The following is a 23,752-nucleotide window of genomic DNA, read 5'->3' as shown; positions in this document are numbered from 1 at the left end:
AGCCCTTTCAGGCCTTCGTTGGAAACGGGAATATCTTCACATGAAAACGAAACAGAAGCGTTCTGTGAAACTGCTTTGTGTAGTATGAATCCAACTCACAGAGTTGAACACTTCTTTTGAAGGAGCAGTTTTGAAACACTCTTTTGGTAGAATCTGCAGTTGTTCATTAGGAGCGCTTTGAGGCCTATGGTGGAAGACTAAATACCTTCACATAATATCCAGACACAAGCATTCTCTGGAAGTTCTTTAGGATGTGTGCTTTCAACTCACAGTGTTCCACCTTTCTTTTGAAAGAGCAGTTTTGAAACACTCTTTTTAAAGTTTCTGCAAGTGGATATTTGGAGCTCTTTCAGGCCTTGGTTGGAAAGGTGAATATCTTCACACAAAAACTAGACAGAAGCATTCTCAGAAACTGCTTTGTGTTGTGTGCGCTCAACACACAGAGTTGAACCCTGCTTTTGATAGAGCACTTTAGAAACACTCTCTTTGCAGAATTTGCAAGTGTTCATTTGGAGCTCTTTGAAGCGTATGGTGGAAAAGGAAACAACTTCACATAAAAACTAAACAGAAGCACTCTAAGAAACAGCTTTCTGATGTGTGCATTCAACTAACAGAGTGGAACCTTCCTTTGGATAGAGCAGCTTTGTAACAGTGTATTTGCAGAAACTGCAAGAGGATATTTGGAGCTCTTTGAAGCGTTCGTGGGAAACGGGACTATCTTCACATAAAAACGAGACAGAAGTGTTCTCTGAAACTGCTTTGTGTTGTATGCATTCAACTCACACAGGTGAACCTTTCTTTGGATAGAGCAGTTTGAAACACTCTTTTCGTAGAATCTGCAAGTGTTCATTCGGTGGGCTTTGAGGCCTATGGTGGAATAGGAAACATCTTCACATAAAACCTAGACAGAAGCATTCTTTGAAACTTCTTTATGATGTGTGCATTCAACTCACAGAGTTGAACCTTCCTTTTCATGGAGCAGTTTGGGAAGAGCCTTTGTGCAGCCTCTGCAAGTGGATATTTGGAGCTCTTTCAGGCCTTCGTTAGAAACGGGAATATCTTCCCATAAAAACTGGTCTGAAGCATTCTCACAAACTGCTTTGTGATGTGTGTGTTCAACTCACAGAGTGGAACCTTTCCTTTGCTAGAGCAGTTTTGAAACACTCTTTTTGTAGAATCTGCAAGTGTTCGTTTGGAGCGCTTTGAGGCCTATGGTGGAAAAGGAAATATCTTCACATAGAAACGAGACAGAAGCCTTCTCAGAAACCTCTTTATGATGTGTGCATTCAACTCAGAGAGATAAGCCTTCCTTTTGATAGAGCAGTTTTGAAACTCTGTTTTTGCAGAATCTGCAAGTGGATATTTGGAGCCCTTTCAGGCCTTCGTTGGAAACGGGAATATCTTCACATGAAAACGAAACAGAAGCGTTCTGTGAAACTGCTTTGTGTAGTATGAATCCAACTCACAGAGTTGAACACTTCTTTTGAAGGAGCAGTTTTGAAACACTCTTTTGGTAGAATCTGCAATTGTTCATTAGGAGCGCTTTGAGGCCTATGGTGGAAGACTAAATACCTTCACATAATATCCAGACACAAGCATTCTCTGGAAGTTCTTTAGGATGTGTGCTTTCAACTCACAGTGTTCCACCTTTCTTTTGAAAGAGCAGTTTTGAAACACTCTTTTTAAAGTTTCTGCAAGTGGATATTTGGAGCTCTTTCAGGCCTTGGTTGGAAAGGTGAATATCTTCACACAAAAACTAGACAGAAGCATTCTCAGAAACTGCTTTGTGTTGTGTGCGCTCAACACACAGAGTTGAACCCTGCTTTTGATAGAGCACTTTAGAAACACTCTCTTTGCAGAATTTGCAAGTGTTCATTTGGAACGCTTTGAAGCGTACGGTGGAAAAGGAAACAACTTCACATAAAAACTAAACAGAAGCACTCTAAGAAACAGCTTTCTGATGTGTGCATTCAACTAACAGAGTGGAACCTTCCTTTGGATAGAGCAGCTTTGTAACAGTGTATTTGCAGAAACTGCAAGAGGATATTTGGAGCTCTTTGAAGCGTTCGTGGGAAACGGGACTATCTTCACATAAAAACGAGACAGAAGTGTTCTCTGAAACTGCTTTGTGTTGTATGCATTCAACTCACACAGGTGAACCTTTCTTTGGATAGAGCAGTTTGAAACACTCTTTTCGTAGAATCTGCAAGTGTTCATTCGGTGGGCTTTGAGGCCTATGGTGGAATAGGAAACATCTTCACATAAAACCTAGACAGAAGCATTCTTTGAAACTTCTTTATGATGTGTGCATTCAACTCATAGAGTTGAACCTTCCTTTTCATGGAGCAGTTTGGGAAGAGCCTTTGTGCAGCCTCTGCAAGTGGATATTTGGAGCTCTTTCAGGCCTTCGTTAGAAACGGGAATATCTTCCCATAAAAACTGGACAGAAGCATTCTCACAAACTGCTTTGTGATGTGTGTGTTCAACTCACAGAGTGGAACCTTTCCTTTGCTAGAGCAGTTTTGAAACACTCTTTTTGTAGAATCTGCAAGTGTTCGTTTGGAGCGCTTTGAGGCCTATGGTGGAAAAGGAAATATCTTCACATAGAAACGAGACAGAAGCCTTCTCAGAAACCTCTTTATGATGTGTGCATTCAACTCAGAGAGATAAGCCTTCCTTTTGATAGAGCAGTTTTGAAACTCTGTTTTTGCAGAATCTGCAAGTGGATATTTGGAGCCCTTTCAGGCCTTCGTTGGAAACGGGAATATCTTCCCATGAAAACGAAACAGAAGCGTTCTGTGAAACTGCTTTGTGTGGTATGAATCCAACTCACAGAGTTGAACACTTGTTTTGAAGGAGCAGTTTTGAAACACTCTTTTGGTAGAATCTGCAATTGTTCATTAGGAGCGCTTTGAGGCCTATGGTGGAAGACTAAATTCCTTCATATAATATCCAGACACAAGCATTCTCTGAAAGTTCTTTAGGATGTGTGCTTTCAACTCACAGTGTTCCACCTTTCTTTTGAAAGAGCAGTTTTGAAACACTCTTTTTAAAGTTTCTGCAAGTGGATATTTGGAGCTCTTTCAGGCCTTGGGTGGAAAGGTGAATATCTTCACACAAAAACTAGACAGAAGCATTCTCAGAAACTGCTTTGTGTTGTGTGCGCTCAACACACAGAGTTGAACCCTGCTTTTGATAGAGCACTTTAGAAACACTCTCTTTGCAGAATTTGCAAGTGTTCATTTGGAGCGCTTTGAAGCGTACGGTGGAAAAGGAAACAACTTCACATAAAAACTAAACAGAAGCACTCTAAGAAACAGCTTTCTGATGTGTGCATTCAACTAACAGAGTGGAACCTTCCTTTGGATAGAGCAGCTTTGTAACAGTGTATTTGCAGAAACTGCAAGAGGATATTTGGAGCTCTTTGAAGCGTTCGTGGGAAACGGGACTGTCTTCACATAAAAACGAGACAGAAGTGTTCTCTGAAACTGCTTTGTGTTGTATGCATTCAACTCACACAGGTGAACCTTTCTTTGGATAGAGCAGTTTGAAACACTCTTTTCGTAGAATCTGCAAGTGTTCATTCGGTGGGCTTTGAGGCCTATGGTGGAATAGGAAACATCTTCACATAAAACCTAGACAGAAGCATTCTTTGAAACTTCTTTATGATGTGTGCATTCAACTCACAGAGTTGAACCTTCCTTTTCATGGAGCAGTTTGGGAAGAGCCTTTGTGCAGCCTCTGCAAGTGGATATTTGGAGCTCTTTCAGGCCTTCGTTAGAAACGGGAATATCTTCCCATAAAAACTGGACAGAAGCATTCTCACAAACTGCTTTGTGATGTGTGTGTTCAACTCACAGAGTGGAACCTTTCCTGTGCTAGAGCAGTTTTGAAACACCCTTTTGGAGAATCTGCAAGTGTTCGTTTGGAGCGCTTTGAGGCCTATGGTGGAAAAGGAAATATCTTCACATAGAAACGAGACAGAAGCCTTCTCAGAAACCTCTTTATGATGTGTGCATTCAACTCAGAGAGATAAGCCTTCCTTTTGATTGAGCAGTTTTGAAACTCTGTTTTTGCAGAATCTGCAAGTGGATATTTGGAGCCCTTTCAGGCCTTCGTTGGAAACGGGAATATCTTCACATGAAAACGAAACAGAAGCGTTCTGTGAAACTGCTTTGTGTAGTATGAATCCAACTCACAGAGTTGAACACTTCTTTTGAAGGAGCAGTTTTGAAACACTCTTTTGGTAGAATCTGCAAGTGTTCGTTTGGAGCGCTTTGAGGCCTATGGTGGAAAAGGAAATATCTTCACATAGAAACGAGACAGAAGCCTTCTCAGAAACCTCTTTATGATGTGTGCATTCAACTCAGAGAGATAAGCCTTCCTTTTGATAGAGCAGTTTTGAAACTCTGTTTTTGCAGAATCTGCAAGTGGATATTTGGAGCCCTTTCAGGCCTTCGTTGGAAACGGGAATATCTTCACATGAAAACGAAACAGAAGCGTTCTGTGAAACTGCTTTGTGTGGTATGAATCCAACTCACAGATTTGAACACTTCTTTTGAAGGAGCTGTTTTGAAACACTCTTTTGGTAGAATCTGCAATTGCTCATTAGGAGCGCTTTGAGGCCTATGGTGGAAGACTAAATACCTTCCCATAATATCCAGACACAAGCATTCTCTGAAAGTTCTTTAGGATGTGTGCTTTCAACTCACAGTGTTCCACCTTTCTTTTGAAAGAGCAGTTTTGAAACACTCTTTTTAAAGTTTCTGCAAGTGGATATTTGGAGCTCTCTCAGGCCTTGGGTGGAAAGGTGAATATCTTCACATAAAAACTAGACAGAAGCATTCTCAGAAACTGCTTTGTGTTGTGTGCCCTCAACACACAGAGTTGAACCCTGCTTTTGATAGAGCACTTTAGAAACACTCTCTTTGCAGAATTTGCAAGTGTTCATTTGGAGCGCTTTGAAGCGTACGGTGGAAAAGGAAACAACTTCACATAAAAACTAAACAGAAGCACTCTAAGAAACAGCTTTCTGATGTATGCATTCAACTAACAGAGTGGAACCTTCCTTTGGATAGAGCAGCTTTGTAACAGTGTATTTGCAGAAACTGCAAGAGGATATTTGGAGCTCTTTGAAGCGTTCGTGGGAAACGGGACTATCTTCACATAAAAACGAGACAGAAGTGTTCTCTGAAACTGCTTTGTGTTGTATGCATTCAACTCACACAGGTGAACCTTTCTTTGGATAGAGCAGTTTGAAACACTCTTTTCGTAGAATCTGCAAGTGTTCATTCGGTGGGCTTTGAGGCCTATGGTGGAATAGGAAACATCTTCACATAAAACCTAGACAGAAGCATTCTTTGAAACTTCTTTATGATGTGTGCATTCAACTCACAGAGTTGAACCTTCCTTTTCATGGAGCAGTTTGGGAAGAGCCTTTGTGCAGCCTCTGCAAGTGGATATTTGGAGCTCTTTCAGGCCTTCGTTAGAAACGGGAATATCTTCCCATAAAAACTGGACAGAAGCATTCTCACAAACTGCTTTGTGATGTGTGTGTTCAACTCACAGAGTGGAACCTTTCCTTTGCTAGAGCAGTTTTGAAACACTCTTTTTGTAGAATCTGCAACTGTTCGTTTGGAGCGCTTTGAGGCCTATGGTGGAAAAGGAAATATCTTCACATAGAAACGAGACAGAAGCCTTCTCAGATACCTCTTTATGATGTGTGCATTCAACTCAGAGAGATAAGCCTTCCTTTTGATTGAGCAGTTTTGAAACTCTGTTTTTGCAGAATCTGCAAGTGGATATTTGGAGCCCTTTCAGGCCTTCGTTGGAAACGGGAATATCTTCACATGAAAACGAAACAGAAGCGTTCTGTGAAACTGCTTTGTGTAGTATGAATCCAACTCACAGAGTTGAACACTTCTTTTGAAGGAGCAGTTTTGAAACACTCTTTTGGTAGAATCTGCAAGTGTTCGTTTGGAGCGCTTTGAGGCCTATGGTGGAAAAGGAAATATCTTCACATAGAAACGAGACAGAAGCCTTCTCAGAAACCTCTTTATGATGTGTGCATTCAACTCAGAGAGATAAGCCTTCCTTTTGATAGAGCAGTTTTGAAACTCTGTTTTTGCAGAATCTGCAAGTGGATATTTGGAGCCCTTTCAGGACTTCGTTGGAAACGGGAATATCTTCACATGAAAACGAAACAGAAGCGTTCTGTGAAACTGCTTTGTGTGGTATGAATCCAACTCACAGATTTGAACACTTCTTTTGAAGGAGCTGTTTTGAAACACTCTTTTGGTAGAATCTGCAATTGTTCATTAGGAGCGCTTTGAGGCCTATGGTGGAAGACTAAATACCTTCACATAATATCCAGACACAAGCATTCTCTGAAAGTTCTTTAGGATGTGTGCTTTCAACTCACAGTGTTCCACCTTTCTTTTGAAAGAGCAGTTTTGAAACACTCTTTTTAAAGTTTCTGCAAGTGGATATTTGGAGCTCTCTCAGGCCTTGGGTGGAAAGGTGAATATCTTCACATAAAAACTAGACAGAAGCATTCTCAGAAACTGCTTTGTGTTGTGTGCCCTCAACACACAGAGTTGAACCCTGCTTTTGATAGAGCACTTTAGAAACACTCTCTTTGCAGAATTTGCAAGTGTTCATTTGGAGCGCTTTGAAGCGTACGGTGGAAAAGGAAACAACTTCACATAAAAACTAAACAGAAGCACTCTAAGAAACAGCTTTCTGATGTATGCATTCAACTAACAGAGTGGAACCTTCCTTTGGATAGAGCAGCTTTGTAACAGTGTATTTGCAGAAACTGCAAGAGGATATTTGGAGCTCTTTGAAGCGTTCGTGGGAAACGGGACTATCTTCACATAAAAACGAGACAGAAGTGTTCTCTGAAACTGCTTTGTGTTGTATGCATTCAACTCACACAGGTGAACCTTTCTTTGGATAGAGCAGTTTGAAACACTCTTTTCGTAGAATCTGCAAGTGTTCATTCGGTGGGCTTTGAGGCCTATGGTGGAATAGGAAACATCTTCACATAAAACCTAGACAGAAGCATTCTTTGAAACTTCTTTATGATGTGTGCATTCAACTCACAGAGTTGAACCTTCCTTTTCATGGAGCAGTTTGGGAAGAGCCTTTGTGCAGCCTCTGCAAGTGGATATTTGGAGCTCTTTCAGGCCTTCGTTAGAAACGGGAATATCTTCCCATAAAAACTGGACAGAAGCATTCTCACAAACTGCTTTGTGATGTGTGTGTTCAACTCACAGAGTGGAACCTTTCCTTTGTTAGAGCAGTTTTGAAACACTCTTTTTGTAGAATCTGCAAGTGTTCGTTTGGAGCGCTTTGAGGCCTATGGTGGAAAAGGAAATATCTTCACATAGAAACGAGACAGAAGCCTTCTCAGAAACCTCTTTATGATGTGTGCATTCAACTCAGAGAGATAAGCCTTCCTTTTGATAGAGCAGTTTTGAAACTCTGTTTTTGCAGAATCTGCAAGTGGATATTTGGAACCCTTTCAGGCCTTCGTTGGAAACGGGAATATCTTCACATGAAAACGAAACAGAAGCGTTCTGTGAAACTGCTTTGTGTAGTATGAATCCAACTCACAGAGTTGAACACTTCTTTTGAAGGAGCAGTTTTGAAACACTCTTTTGGTAGAATCTGCAGTTGTTCATTAGGAGCGCTTTGAGGCCTATGGTGGAAGACTAAATACCTTCACATAATATCCAGACACAAGCATTCTCTGGAAGTTCTTAAGGATGTGTGCTTTCAACTCACAGTGTTCCACCTTTCTTTTGAAAGAGCAGTTTTGAAACACTCTTTTTAAAGTTTCTGCAAGTGGATATTTGGAGCTCTTTCAGGCCTTGGTTGGAAAGGTGAATATCTTCACACAAAAACTAGACAGAAGCATTCTCAGAAACTGCTTTGTGTTGTGTGCGCTCAACACACAGAGTTGAACCCTGCTTTTGATAGAGCACTTTAGAAACACTCTCTTTGCAGAATTTGCAAGTGTTCATTTGGAGCGCTTTGAAGCGTACGGTGGAAAAGGAAACAACTTCACATAAAAACTAAACAGAAGCACTCTAAGAAACAGCTTTCTGATGTGTGCATTCAACTAACAGAGTGGAACCTTCCTTTGGATAGAGCAGCTTTGTAACAGTGTATTTGCAGAAACTGCAAGAGGATATTTGGAGCTCTTTGAAGCGTTCGTGGGAAACGGGACTATCTTCACATAAAAACGAGACAGAAGTGTTCTCTGAAACTGCTTTGTGTTGTATGCATTCAACTCACACAGGTGAACCTTTCTTTGGATAGAGCAGTTTGAAACGCTCTTTTCGTAGAATCTGCAAGTGTTCATTCGGTGGGCTTTGAGGCCTATGGTGGAATAGGAAACATCTTCACATAAAACCTAGACAGAAGCATTCTTTGAAACTTCTTTATGATGTGTGCATTCAACTCACAGAGTTGAACCTTCCTTTTCATGGAGCAGTTTGGGAAGAGCCTTTGTGCAGCCTCTGCAAGTGGATATTTGGAGCTCTTTCAGGCCTTCGTTAGAAACGGGAATATCTTCCCATAAAAACTGGACAGAAGCATTCTCACAAACTGCTTTGTGATGTGTGTGTTCAACTCACAGAGTGGAACCTTTCCTTTGCTAGAGCAGTTTTGAAACACTCTTTTTGTAGAATCTGCAAGTGTTCGTTTGGAGCGCTTTGAGGCCTATGGTGGAAAAGGAAATATCTTCACATAGAAACGAGACAGAAGCCTTCTCAGAAACCTCTTTATGATGTGTGCATTCAACTCAGAGAGATAAGCCTTCCTTTTGATAGAGCAGTTTTGAAACTCTGTTTTTGCAGAATCTGCAAGTGGATATTTGGAGCCCTTTCAGGCCTTCGTTGGAAACGGGAATATCTTCACATGAAAACGAAACAGAAGCGTTCTGTGAAACTGCTTTGTGTGGTATGAATCCAACTCACAGAGTTGAACACTTCTTTTGAAGGAGCAGTTTTGAAACACTCTTTTGGTAGAATCTGCAATTGTTCATTAGGAGCGCTTTGAGGCCTATGGTGGAAGACTAAATACCTTCACATAATATCCAGACACAAGCATTCTCTGAAAGTTCTTTAGGATGTGTGCTTTCAACTCACAGTGTTCCACCTTTCTTTTGAAAGAGCAGTTTTGAAACACTCTTTTTAAAGTTTCTGCAAGTGGATATTTGGAGCTCTTTCAGGCCTTCGTTAGAAACGTGAATATCTTCACATAAAAACTAGACAGAAGCATTCTCAGAAACTGCTTTGTGTTGTGTGCGCTCAACACACAGAGTTGAACCCTGCTTTTGATAGAGCACTTTAGAAACACTCTCTTTGCAGAATTTGCAAGTGTTCATTTGGAGCGCTTTGAAGCGTACGGTGGAAAAGGAAACAACTTCACATAAAAACTAAACAGAAGCACTCTAAGAAACAGCTTTCTGATGTGTGCATTCAACTAACAGAGTGGAACCTTCCTTTGGATAGAGCAGCTTTGTAACAGTGTATTTGCAGAAACTGCAAGAGGATATTTGGAGCTCTTTGAAGCGTTCGTGGGAAACGGGACTATCTTCACATAAAAACGAGACAGAAGTGTTCTCTGAAGCTGCTTTGTGTTGTATGCATTCAACTCACACAGGTGAACCTTTCTTTGGATAGAGCAGTTTGAAACACTCTTTTCGTAGAATCTGCAAGTGTTCATTCGGTGGGCTTTGAGGCCTATGGTGGAATAGGAAACATCTTCATATAAAACCTAGACAGAAGCATTCTTTGAAACTTCTTTATGATGTGTGCATTCAACTCACAGAGTTGAACCTTCCTTTTCATGGAGCAGTTTGGGAAGAGCCTTTGTGCAGCCTCTGTAAGTGGATATTTGGAGCTCTTTCAGGCCTTCGTTAGAAACGGGAATATCTTCCCATAAAAACTGGACTGAAGCATTCTCACAAACTGCTTTGTGATGTGTGTGTTCAACTCACAGAGTGGAACCTTTCCTTTGCTAGAGCAGTTTTGAAACACTCTTTTTGTAGAATCTGCAAGTGTTCGTTTGGAGCGCTTTGAGGCCTATGGTGGAAAAGGAAATATCTTCACATAGAAACGAGACAGAAGCCTTCTCAGAAACCTCTTTATGATGTGTGCATTCAACTCAGAGAGATAAGCCTTCCTTTTGATAGAGCAGTTTTGAAACTCTGTTTTTGCAGAATCTGCAAGTGGATATTTGGAGCCCTTTCAGGCCTTCGTTGGAAACGGGAATATCTTCACATGAAAACGAAACAGAAGCGTTCTGTGAAACTGCTTTGTGTAGTATGAATCCAACTCACAGAGTTGAACACTTCTTTTGAAGGAGCAGTTTTGAAACACTCTTTTGGTAGAATCTGCAGTTGTTCATTAGGAGCGCTTTGAGGCCTATGGTGGAAGACTAAATACCTTCACATAATATCCAGACACAAGCATTCTCTGGAAGTTCTTTAGGATGTGTGCTTTCAACTCACAGTGTTCCACCTTTCTTTTGAAAGAGCAGTTTTGAAACACTCTTTTTAAAGTTTCTGCAAGTGGATATTTGGAGCTCTTTCAGGCCTTGGTTGGAAAGGTGAATATCTTCACACAAAAACTAGACAGAAGCATTCTCAGAAACTGCTTTGTGTTGTGTGCGCTCAACACACAGAGTTGAACCCTGCTTTTGATAGAGCACTTTAGAAACACTCTCTTTGCAGAATTTGCAAGTGTTCATTTGGAGCTCTTTGAAGCGTATGGTGGAAAAGGAAACAACTTCACATAAAAACTAAACAGAAGCACTCTAAGAAACAGCTTTCTGATGTGTGCATTCAACTAACAGAGTGGAACCTTCCTTTGGATAGAGCAGCTTTGTAACAGTGTATTTGCAGAAACTGCAAGAGGATATTTGGAGCTCTTTGAAGCGTTCGTGGGAAACGGGACTATCTTCACATAAAAACGAGACAGAAGTGTTCTCTGAAACTGCTTTGTGTTGTATGCATTCAACACACACAGGTGAACCTTTCTTTGGATAGAGCAGTTTGAAACACTCTTTTCGTAGAATCTGCAAGTGTTCATTCGGTGGGCTTTGAGGCCTATGGTGGAATAGGAAACATCTTCACATAAAACCTAGACAGAAGCATTCTTTGAAACTTCTTTATGATGTGTGCATTCAACTCACAGAGTTGAACCTTCCTTTTCATGGAGCAGTTTGGGAAGAGCCTTTGTGCAGCCTCTGCAAGTGGATATTTGGAGCTCTTTCAGGCCTTCGTTAGAAACGGGAATATCTTCCCATAAAAACTGGACAGAAGCATTCTCACAAACTGCTTTGTGATGTGTGTGTTCAACTCACAGAGTGGAACCTTTCCTGTGCTAGAGCAGTTTTGAAACACTCTTTTTGTAGAATCTGCAAGTGTTCGTTTGGAGCGCTTTGAGGCCTATGGTGGAAAAGGAAATATCTTCACATAGAAACGAGACAGAAGCATTCTCAGAAACCTCTTTATGATGTGTGCATTCAACTCAGAGAGATAAGCCTTCCTTTTGATAGAGCAGTTTTGAAACTCTGTTTTTGCAGAATCTGCAAGTGGATATTTGGAGCCCTTTCAGGCCTTCGTTGGAAACGGGAATATCTTCACATGAAAACGAAACAGAAGCGTTCTGTGAAACTGCTTTGTGTGGTATGAATCCAACTCACAGAGTTGAACACTTCTTTTGAAGGAGCAGTTTTGAAACACTCTTTTGGTAGAATCTGCAATTGTTCATTAGGAGCGCTTTGAGGCCTATGGTGGAAGACTAAATTCCTTCACATAATATCCAGACACAAGCATTCTCTGAAAGTTCTTTAGGATGTGTGCTTTCAACTCACAGTGTTCCACCTTTCTTTTGAAAGAGCAGTTTTGAAACACTCTTTTTAAAGTTTCTGCAAGTGGATATTTGGAGCTCTTTCAGGCCTTGGGTGGAAAGGTGAATATCTTCACACAAAAACTAGACAGAAGCATTCTCAGAAACTGCTTTGTGTTGTGTGCGCTCAACACACAGAGTTGAACCCTTCTTTTGATAGAGCACTTTAGAAACACTCTCTTTGCAGAATTTGCAAGTGTTCATTTGGAGCGCTTTGAAGCGTACGGTGGAAAAGGAAACAACTTCACATAAAAACTAAACGGAAGCACTCTAAGAAACAGCTTTCTGATGTGTGCATTCAACTAACAGAGTGGAACCTTCCTTTGGATAGAGCAGCTTTGTAACAGTGTATTTGCAGAAACTGCAAGAGGATATTTGGAGCTCTTTGAAGCGTTCGTGGGAAACGGGACTATCTTCACATAAAAACGAGACAGAAGTGTTCTCTGAAACTGCTTTGTGTTGTATGCGTTCAACTCACACAGGTGAACCTTTCTTTTGATAGAGCAGTTTGAAACACTCTTTTCGTAGAATCTGCAAGTGTTCATTCTGTGGGCTTTGAGGCCTATGGTGGAATAGGAAACATCTTCACATAAAACCTAGACAGAAGCATTCTTTGAAACTTCTTTATGATGTGTGCATTCAACTCACAGAGTTGAACCTTCCTTTTCTTGGAGCAGTTTGGGAAGAGCCTTTGTGCAGCCTCAGCAAGTGGATATTTGGAGCTCTTTCAGGCCTTCGTTAGAAACGGGAATATCTTCCCATAAAAACTGGACAGAAGCATTCTCACAAACTGCTTTGTGATGTGTGTGTTCAACTCACAGAGTGGAACCTTTCCTTTGCTAGAGCAGTTTTGAAACACTCTTTTTGTAGAATCTGCAACTGTTCGTTTGGAGCGCTTTGAGGCCTATGGTGGAAAAGGAAATATCTTCACATAGAAACGAGACAGAAGCCTTCTCAGATACCTCTTTATGATGTGTGCATTCAACTCAGAGAGATAAGCCTTCCTTTTGATTGAGCAGTTTTGAAACTCTGTTTTTGCAGAATCTGCAAGTGGATATTTGGAGCCCTTTCAGGCCTTCGTTGGAAACGGGAATATCTTCACATGAAAACGAAACAGAAGCGTTCTGTGAAACTGCTTTGTGTAGTATGAATCCAACTCACAGAGTTGAACACTTCTTTTGAAGGAGCAGTTTTGAAACACTCTTTTGGTAGAATCTGCAAGTGTTCGTTTGGAGCGCTTTGAGGCCTATGGTGGAAAAGGAAATATCTTCACATAGAAACGAGACAGAAGCCTTCTCAGAAACCTCTTTATGATGTGTGCATTCAACTCAGAGAGATAAGCCTTCCTTTTGATAGAGCAGTTTTGAAACTCTGTTTTTGCAGAATCTGCAAGTGGATATTTGGAGCCCTTTCAGGACTTCGTTGGAAACGGGAATATCTTCACATGAAAACGAAACAGAAGCGTTCTGTGAAACTGCTTTGTGTGGTATGAATCCAACTCACAGATTTGAACACTTCTTTTGAAGGAGCTGTTTTGAAACACTCTTTTGGTAGAATCTGCAATTGTTCATTAGGAGCGCTTTGAGGCCTATGGTGGAAGACTAAATACCTTCACATAATATCCAGACACAAGCATTCTCTGAAAGTTCTTTAGGATGTGTGCTTTCAACTCACAGTGTTCCACCTTTCTTTTGAAAGAGCAGTTTTGAAACACTCTTTTTAAAGTTTCTGCAAGTGGATATTTGGAGCTCTCTCAGGCCTTGGGTGGAAAGGTGAATATCTTCACATAAAAACTAGACAGAAGCATTCTCAGAAACTGCTTTGTGTTGTGTGCCCTCAACACACAGAGTTGAACCCTGCTTTTGATAGAGCACTTTAGAAACACTCTCTTTGCAGAATTTGCAAGTGTTCATTTGGAGCGCTTTGAAGCGTACGGTGGAAAAGGAAACAACTTCACATAAAAACTAAACAGAAGCACTCTAAGAAACAGCTTTCTGATGTATGCATTCAACTAACAGAGTGGAACCTTCCTTTGGATAGAGCAGCTTTGTAACAGTGTATTTGCAGAAACTGCAAGAGGATATTTGGAGCTCTTTGAAGCGTTCGTGGGAAACGGGACTATCTTCACATAAAAACGAGACAGAAGTGTTCTCTGAAACTGCTTTGTGTTGTATGCATTCAACTCACACAGGTGAACCTTTCTTTGGATAGAGCAGTTTGAAACACTCTTTTCGTAGAATCTGCAAGTGTTCATTCGGTGGGCTTTGAGGCCTATGGTGGAATAGGAAACATCTTCACATAAAACCTAGACAGAAGCATTCTTTGAAACTTCTTTATGATGTGTGCATTCAACTCACAGAGTTGAACCTTCCTTTTCATGGAGCAGTTTGGGAAGAGCCTTTGTGCAGCCTCTGCAAGTGGATATTTGGAGCTCTTTCAGGCCTTCGTTAGAAACGGGAATATCTTCCCATAAAAACTGGACAGAAGCATTCTCACAAACTGCTTTGTGATGTGTGTGTTCAACTCACAGAGTGGAACCTTTCCTTTGTTAGAGCAGTTTTGAAACACTCTTTTTGTAGAATCTGCAAGTGTTCGTTTGGAGCGCTTTGAGGCCTATGGTGGAAAAGGAAATATCTTCACATAGAAACGAGACAGAAGCCTTCTCAGAAACCTCTTTATGATGTGTGCATTCAACTCAGAGAGATAAGCCTTCCTTTTGATAGAGCAGTTTTGAAACTCTGTTTTTGCAGAATCTGCAAGTGGATATTTGGAACCCTTTCAGGCCTTCGTTGGAAACGGGAATATCTTCACATGAAAACGAAACAGAAGCGTTCTGTGAAACTGCTTTGTGTAGTATGAATCCAACTCACAGAGTTGAACACTTCTTTTGAAGGAGCAGTTTTGAAACACTCTTTTGGTAGAATCTGCAGTTGTTCATTAGGAGCGCTTTGAGGCCTATGGTGGAAGACTAAATACCTTCACATAATATCCAGACACAAGCATTCTCTGGAAGTTCTTAAGGATGTGTGCTTTCAACTCACAGTGTTCCACCTTTCTTTTGAAAGAGCAGTTTTGAAACACTCTTTTTAAAGTTTCTGCAAGTGGATATTTGGAGCTCTTTCAGGCCTTGGTTGGAAAGGTGAATATCTTCACACAAAAACTAGACAGAAGCATTCTCAGAAACTGCTTTGTGTTGTGTGCGCTCAACACACAGAGTTGAACCCTGCTTTTGATAGAGCACTTTAGAAACACTCTCTTTGCAGAATTTGCAAGTGTTCATTTGGAGCGCTTTGAAGCGTACGGTGGAAAAGGAAACAACTTCACATAAAAACTAAACAGAAGCACTCTAAGAAACAGCTTTCTGATGTGTGCATTCAACTAACAGAGTGGAACCTTCCTTTGGATAGAGCAGCTTTGTAACAGTGTATTTGCAGAAACTGCAAGAGGATATTTGGAGCTCTTTGAAGCGTTCGTGGGAAACGGGACTATCTTCACATAAAAACGAGACAGAAGTGTTCTCTGAAACTGCTTTGTGTTGTATGCATTCAACTCACACAGGTGAACCTTTCTTTGGATAGAGCAGTTTGAAACGCTCTTTTCGTAGAATCTGCAAGTGTTCATTCGGTGGGCTTTGAGGCCTATGGTGGAATAGGAAACATCTTCACATAAAACCTAGACAGAAGCATTCTTTGAAACTTCTTTATGATGTGTGCATTCAACTCACAGAGTTGAACCTTCCTTTTCATGGAGCAGTTTGGGAAGAGCCTTTGTGCAGCCTCTGCAAGTGGATATTTGGAGCTCTTTCAGGCCTTCGTTAGAAACGGGAATATCTTCCCATAAAAACTGGACAGAAGCATTCTCACAAACTGCTTTGTGATGTGTGTGTTCAACTCACAGAGTGGAACCTTTCCTTTGCTAGAGCAGTTTTGAAACACTCTTTTTGTAGAATCTGCAAGTGTTCGTTTGGAGCGCTTTGAGGCCTATGGTGGAAAAGGAAATATCTTCACATAGAAACGAGACAGAAGCCTTCTCAGAAACCTCTTTATGATGTGTGCATTCAACTCAGAGAGATAAGCCTTCCTTTTGATAGAGCAGTTTTGAAACTCTGTTTTTGCAGAATCTGCAAGTGGATATTTGGAGCCCTTTCAGGCCTTCGTTGGAAACGGGAATATCTTCACATGAAAACGAAACAGAAGCGTTCTGTGAAACTGCTTTGTGTGGTATGAATCCAACTCACAGAGTTGAACACTTCTTTTGAAGGAGCAGTTTTGAAACACTCTTTTGGTAGAATCTGCAATTGTTCATTAGGAGCGCTTTGAGGCCTATGGTGGAAGACTAAATACCTTCACATAATATCCAGACACAAGCATTCTCTGAAAGTTCTTTAGGATGTGTGCTTTCAACTCACAGTGTTCCACCTTTCTTTTGAAAGAGCAGTTTTGAAACACTCTTTTTAAAGTTTCTGCAAGTGGATATTTGGAGCTCTTTCAGGCCTTCGTTAGAAACGTGAATATCTTCACATAAAAACTAGACAGAAGCATTCTCAGAAACTGCTTTGTGTTGTGTGCGCTCAACACACAGAGTTGAACCCTGCTTTTGATAGAGCACTTTAGAAACACTCTCTTTGCAGAATTTGCAAGTGTTCATTTGGAGCGCTTTGAAGCGTACGGTGGAAAAGGAAACAACTTCACATAAAAACTAAACAGAAGCACTCTAAGAAACAGCTTTCTGATGTGTGCATTCAACTAACAGAGTGGAACCTTCCTTTGGATAGAGCAGCTTTGTAACAGTGTATTTGCAGAAACTGCAAGAGGATATTTGGAGCTCTTTGAAGCGTTCGTGGGAAACGGGACTATCTTCACATAAAAACGAGACAGAAGTGTTCTCTGAAGCTGCTTTGTGTTGTATGAATTCAACTCACACAGGTGAACCTTTCTTTGGATAGAGCAGTTTGAAACACTCTTTTCGTAGAATCTGCAAGTGTTCATTCGGTGGGCTTTGAGGCCTATGGTGGAATAGGAAACATCTTCATATAAAACCTAGACAGAAGCATTCTTTGAAACTTCTTTATGATGTGTGCATTCAACTCACAGAGTTGAACCTTCCTTTTCATGGAGCAGTTTGGGAAGAGCCTTTGTGCAGCCTCTGTAAGTGGATATTTGGAGCTCTTTCAGGCCTTCGTTAGAAACGGGAATATCTTCCCATAAAAACTGGACTGAAGCATTCTCACAAACTGCTTTGTGATGTGTGTGTTCAACTCACAGAGTGGAACCTTTCCTTTGCTAGAGCAGTTTTGAAACACTCTTTTTGTAGAATCTGCAAGTGTTCGTTTGGAGCGCTTTGAGGCCTATGGTGGAAAAGGAAATATCTTCACATAGAAACGAGACAGAAGCCTTCTCAGAAACCTCTTTATGATGTGTGCATTCAACTCAGAGAGATAAGCCTTCCTTTTGATAGAGCAGTTTTGAAACTCTGTTTTTGCAGAATCTGCAAGTGGATATTTGGAGCCCTTTCAGGCCTTCGTTGGAAACGGGAATATCTTCACATGAAAACGAAACAGAAGCGTTCTGTGAAACTGCTTTGTGTAGTATGAATCCAACTCACAGAGTTGAACACTTCTTTTGAAGGAGCAGTTTTGAAACACTCTTTTGGTAGAATCTGCAGTTGTTCATTAGGAGCGCTTTGAGGCCTATGGTGGAAGACTAAATACCTTCACATAATATCCAGACACAAGCATTCTCTGGAAGTTCTTTAGGATGTGTGCTTTCAACTCACAGTGTTCCACCTTTCTTTTGAAAGAGCAGTTTTGAAACACTCTTTTTAAAGTTTCTGCAAGTGGATATTTGGAGCTCTTTCAGGCCTTGGTTGGAAAGGTGAATATCTTCACACAAAAACTAGACAGAAGCATTCTCAGAAACTGCTTTGTGTTGTGTGCGCTCAACACACAGAGTTGAACCCTGCTTTTGATAGAGCACTTTAGAAACACTCTCTTTGCAGAAATTGCAAGTGTTCATTTGGAGCTCTTTGAAGCGTATGGTGGAAAAGGAAACAACTTCACATAAAAACTAAACAGAAGCACTCTAAGAAACAGCTTTCTGATGTGTGCATTCAACTAACAGAGTGGAACCTTCCTTTGGATAGAGCAGCTTTGTAACAGTGTATTTGCAGAAACTGCAAGAGGATATTTGGAGCTCTTTGAAGCGTTCGTGGGAAACGGGACTATCTTCACATAAAAACGAGACAGAAGTGTTCTCTGAAACTGCTTTGTGTTGTATGCATTCAACACACACAGGTGAACCTTTCTTTGGATAGAGCAGTTTGAAACACTCTTTTCGTAGAATCTGCAAGTGTTCATTCGGTGGGCTTTGAGGCCTATGGTGGAATAGGAAACATCTTCACATAAAACCTAGACAGAAGCATTCTTTGAAACTTCTTTATGATGTGTGCATTCAACTCACAGAGTTGAACCTTCCTTTTCATGGAGCAGTTTGGGAAGAGCCTTTGTGCAGCCTCTGCAAGTGGATATTTGGAGCTCTTTCAGGCCTTCGTTAGAAACGGGAATATCTTCCCATAAAAACTGGACAGAAGCATTCTCACAAACTGCTTTGTGATGTGTGTGTTCAACTCACAGAGTGGAACCTTTCCTGTGCTAGAGCAGTTTTGAAACACTCTTTTTGTAGAATCTGCAAGTGTTCGTTTGGAGCGCTTTGAGGCCTATGGTGGAAAAGGAAATATCTTCACATAGAAACGAGACAGAAGCATTCTCAGAAACCTCTTTATGATGTGTGCATTCAACTCAGAGAGATAAGCCTTCCTTTTGATAGAGCAGTTTTGAAACTCTGTTTTTGCAGAATCTGCAAGTGGATATTTGGAGCCCTTTCAGGCCTTCGTTGGAAACGGGAATATCTTCACATGAAAACGAAACAGAAGCGTTCTGTGAAACTGCTTTGTGTGGTATGAATCCAACTCACAGAGTTGAACACTTCTTTTGAAGGAGCAGTTTTGAAACACTCTTTTGGTAGAATCTGCAATTGTTCATTAGGAGCGCTTTGAGGCCTATGGTGGAAGACTAAATTCCTTCACATAATATCCAGACACAAGCATTCTCTGAAAGTTCTTTAGGATGTGTGCTTTCAACTCACAGTGTTCCACCTTTCTTTTGAAAGAGCAGTTTTGAAACACTCTTTTTAAAGTTTCTGCAAGTGGATATTTGGAGCTCTTTCAGGCCTTGGGTGGAAAGGTGAATATCTTCACACAAAAACTAGACAGAAGCATTCTCAGAAACTGCTTTGTGTTGTGTGCGCTCAACACACAGAGTTGAACCCTTCTTTTGATAGAGCACTTTAGAAACACTCTCTTTGCAGAATTTGCAAGTGTTCATTTGGAGCGCTTTGAAGCGTACGGTGGAAAAGGAAACAACTTCACATAAAAACTAAACGGAAGCACTCTAAGAAACAGCTTTCTGATGTGTGCATTCAACTAACAGAGTGGAACCTTCCTTTGGATAGAGCAGCTTTGTAACAGTGTATTTGCAGAAACTGCAAGAGGATATTTGGAGCTCTTTGAAGCGTTCGTGGGAAACGGGACTATCTTCACATAAAAACGAGACAGAAGTGTTCTCTGAAACTGCTTTGTGTTGTATGCGTTCAACTCACACAGGTGAACCTTTCTTTTGATAGAGCAGTTTGAAACACTCTTTTCGTAGAATCTGCAAGTGTTCATTCTGTGGGCTTTGAGGCCTATGGTGGAATAGGAAACATCTTCACATAAAACCTAGACAGAAGCATTCTTTGAAACTTCTTTATGATGTGTGCATTCAACTCACAGAGTTGAACCTTCCTTTTCTTGGAGCAGTTTGGGAAGAGCCTTTGTGCAGCCTCTGCAAGTGGATATTTGGAGCTCTTTCAGGCCTTCGTTAGAAACGGGAATATCTTCCCATAAAAACTGGACAGAAGCATTCTCACAAACTGCTTTGTGATGTGTGTGTTCAACTCACAGAGTGGAACCTTTCCTTTGCTAGAGCAGTTTTGAAACACTCTTTTTGTAGAATCTGCAAGTGTTCGTTTGGAGCGCTTTGAGGCCTATGGTGGAAAAGGAAATATCTTCACATAGAAACGAGACAGAAGCCTTCTCAGAAACCTCTTTATGATGTGTGCATTCAACTCAGAGAGATAAGCCTTCCTTTTGATAGAGCAGTTTTGAAACTCTGTTTTTGCAGAATCTGCAAGTGGATATTTGGAGCCCTTTCAGGCCTTCGTTGGAAACGGGAATATCTTCACATGAAAACGAAACAGAAGCGTTCTGTGAAACTGCTTTGTGTGGTATGTATCCAACTCACAGAGTTGAACACTTCTTTTGAAGGAGCAGTTTTGAAACACTCTTTTGGTAGAATCTGCAATTGTTCATTAGGAGCGCTTTGAGGCCTATGGTGGAAGACTAAATACCTTCCCATAATATCCAGACACAAGCATTCTCTGAAAGTTCTTTAGGATGTGTGCTTTCAACTCACAGTGTTCCACCTTTCTTTTGAAAGAGCAGTTTTGAAACACTCTTTTTAAAGTTTCTGCAAGTGGATATTTGGAGCTCTTTCAGGCCTTGGTTGGAAAGGTGAATATCTTCACACAAAAACTAGACAGAAGCATTCTCAGAAACTGCTTTGTGTTGTGTGCGCTCAACACACAGAGTTGAACCCTGCTTTTGATAGAGCACTTTAGAAACACTCTCTTTGCAGAATTTGCAAGTGTTCATTTGGAGCGCTTTGAAGCGTACGGTGGAAAAGGAAACAACTTCACATAAAAACTAAACAGAAGCACTCTAAGAAACAGCTTTCTGATGTGTGCATTCAACTAACAGAGTGGAACCTTCCTTTGGATAGAGCAGCTTTGTAACAGTGTATTTGCAGAAACTGCAAGAGGATATTTGGAGCTCTTTGAAGCGTTCGTGGGAAACGGGACTATCTTCACATAAAAACGAGACAGAAGTGTTCTCTGAAACTGCTTTGTGTTGTATGCATTCAACTCACACAGGTGAACCTTTCTTTGGATAGAGCAGTTTGAAACACTCTTTTCGTAGAATCTGCAAGTGTTCATTCGGTGGGCTTTGAGGCCTATGGTGGAATAGGAAACATCTTCACATAAAACCTAGACAGAAGCATTCTTTGAAACTTCTTTATGATTTGTGCATTCAACTCACAGAGTTGAACCTTCCTTTTCATGGAGCAGTTTGGGAAGAGCCTTTGTGCAGCCTCTGCAAGTGGATATTTGGAGCTCTTTCAGGCCTTCGTTAGAAACGGGAATATCTTCCCATAAAAACTGGACTGAAGCATTCTCACAAACTGCTTTGTGATGTGTGTGTTCAACTCACAGAGTGGAACCTTTCCTTTGCTAGAGCAGTTTTGAAACACTCTTTTTGTAGAATCTGCAAGTGTTCGTTTGGAGCGCTTTGAGGCCTATGGTGGAAAAGGAAATATCTTCACATAGAAACGAGACAGAAGCCTTCTCAGAAACCTCTTTATGATGTGTGCATTCAACTCAGAGAGATAAGCCTTCCTTTTGATAGAGCAGTTTTGAAACTCTGTTTTTGCAGAATCTGCAAGTGGATATTTGGAACCCTTTCAGGCCTTCGTTGGAAACGGGAATATCTTCACATGAAAACGAAACAGAAGCGTTCTGTGAAACTGCTTTGTGTAGTATGAATCCAACTCACAGAGTTGAACACTTCTTTTGAAGGAGCAGTTTTGAAACACTCTTTTGGTAGAATCTGCAGTTGTTCATTAGGAGCGCTTTGAGGCCTATGGTGGAAGACTAAATACCTTCACATAATATCCAGACACAAGCATTCTCTGGAAGTTCTTTAGGATGTGTGCTTTCAACTCACAGTGTTCCACCTTTCTTTTGAAAGAGCAGTTTTGAAACACTCTTTTTAAAGTTTCTGCAAGTGGATATTTGGAGCTCTTTCAGGCCTTGGGTGGAAAGGTGAATATCTTCACACAAAAACTAGACAGAAGCATTCTCAGAAACTGCTTTGTGTTGTGTGCGCTCAACACACAGAGTTGAACCCTTCTTTTGATAGAGCACTTTAGAAACACTCTCTTTGCAGAATTTGCAAGTGTTCATTTGGAGCGCTTTGAAGCGTACGGTGGAAAAGGAAACAACTTCACATAAAAACTAAACGGAAGCACTCTAAGAAACAGCTTTCTGATGTGTGCATTCAACTAACAGAGTGGAACCTTCCTTTGGATAGAGCAGCTTTGTAACAGTGTATTTGCAGAAACTGCAAGAGGATGTTTGGAGCTCTTTGAAGCGTTCGTGGGAAACGGGACTATCTTCACATAAAAACGAGACAGAAGTGTTCTCTGAAACTGCTTTGTGTTGTATGCATTCAACTCACACAGGTGAACCTTTCTTTGGATAGAGCAGTTTGAAACACTCTTTTCGTAGAATCTGCAAGTGTTCATTCGGTGGGCTTTGAGGCCTATGGTGGAATAGGAAACATCTTCACATAAAACCTAGACAGAAGCATTCTTTGAAACTTCTTTATGATGTGTGCATTCAACTCACAGAGTTGAACCTTCCTTTTCATGGAGCAGTTTGGGAAGAGCCTTTGTGCAGCCTCTGCAAGTGGATATTTGGAGCTCTTTCAGGCCTTCGTTAGAAACGGGAATATCTTCCCATAAAAACTGGACTGAAGCATTCTCACAAACTGCTTTGTGATGTGTGTGTTCAACTCACAGAGTGGAACCTTTCCTTTGCTAGAGCAGTTTTGAAACACTCTTTTTGTAGAATCTGCAAGTGTTCGTTTGGAGCGCTTTGAGGCCTATGGTGGAAAAGGAAATATCTTCACATAGAAACGAGACAGAAGCCTTCTCAGAAACCTCTTTATGATGTGTGCATTCAACTCAGAGAGATAAGCCTTCCTTTTGATAGAGCAGTTTTGAAACTCTGTTTTTGCAGAATCTGCAAGTGGATATTTGGAGCCCTTTCAGGCCTTCGTTGGAAACGGGAATATCTTCACATGAAAACGAAAAAGAAGCGTTCTGTGAAACTGCTTTGTGTGGTATGAATCCAACTCACAGAGTTGAACACTTCTTTTGAGGGAGCAGTTTTGAAACACTCTTTTGGTAGAATCTGCAATTGTTCATTAGGAGCGCTTTGAGGCCTATGGTGGAAGACTAAATACCTTCCCATAATATCCAGACACAAGCATTCTCTGAAAGTTCTTTAGGATGTGTGCTTTCAACTCACAGTGTTCCACCTTTCTTTTGAAAGAGCAGTTTTGAAACACTCTTTTTAAAGTTTCTGCAAGTGGATATTTGGAGCTCTTTCAGGCCTTGGTTGGAAAGGTGAATATCTTCACACAAAAACTAGACAGAAGCATTCTCAGAAACTGCTTTGTGTTGTGTGCGCTCAACACACAGAGTTGAACCCTGCTTTTGATAGAGCACTTTAGAAACACTCTCTTTGCAGAATTTGCAAGTGTTCATTTGGAGCGCTTTGAAGCGTACGGTGGAAAAGGAAACAACTTCACATAAAAACTAAACAGAAGCACTCTAAGAAACAGCTTTCTGATGTGTGCATTCAACTAACGGAGTGGAACCTTCCTTTGGATAGAGCAGCTTTGTAACAGTGTATTTGCAGAAACTGCAAGAGGATATTTGGAGCTCTTTGAAGCGTTCGTGGGAAACGGGACTATCTTCACATAAAAACGAGACAGAAGTGTTCTCTGAAACTGCTTTGTGTTGTATGCATTCAACTCACACAGGTGAACCTTTCTTTGGATAGAGCAGTTTGAAACACTCTTTTCGTAGAATCTGCAAGTGTTCATTCGGT

Source organism: Pongo abelii, chromosome X (assembly GCF_028885655.2).
Source record: "Pongo abelii isolate AG06213 chromosome X, NHGRI_mPonAbe1-v2.0_pri, whole genome shotgun sequence".
Taxonomy (NCBI): domain Eukaryota; kingdom Metazoa; phylum Chordata; class Mammalia; order Primates; family Hominidae; genus Pongo; species Pongo abelii.
This window is presented reverse-complemented; position numbering follows the sequence as displayed.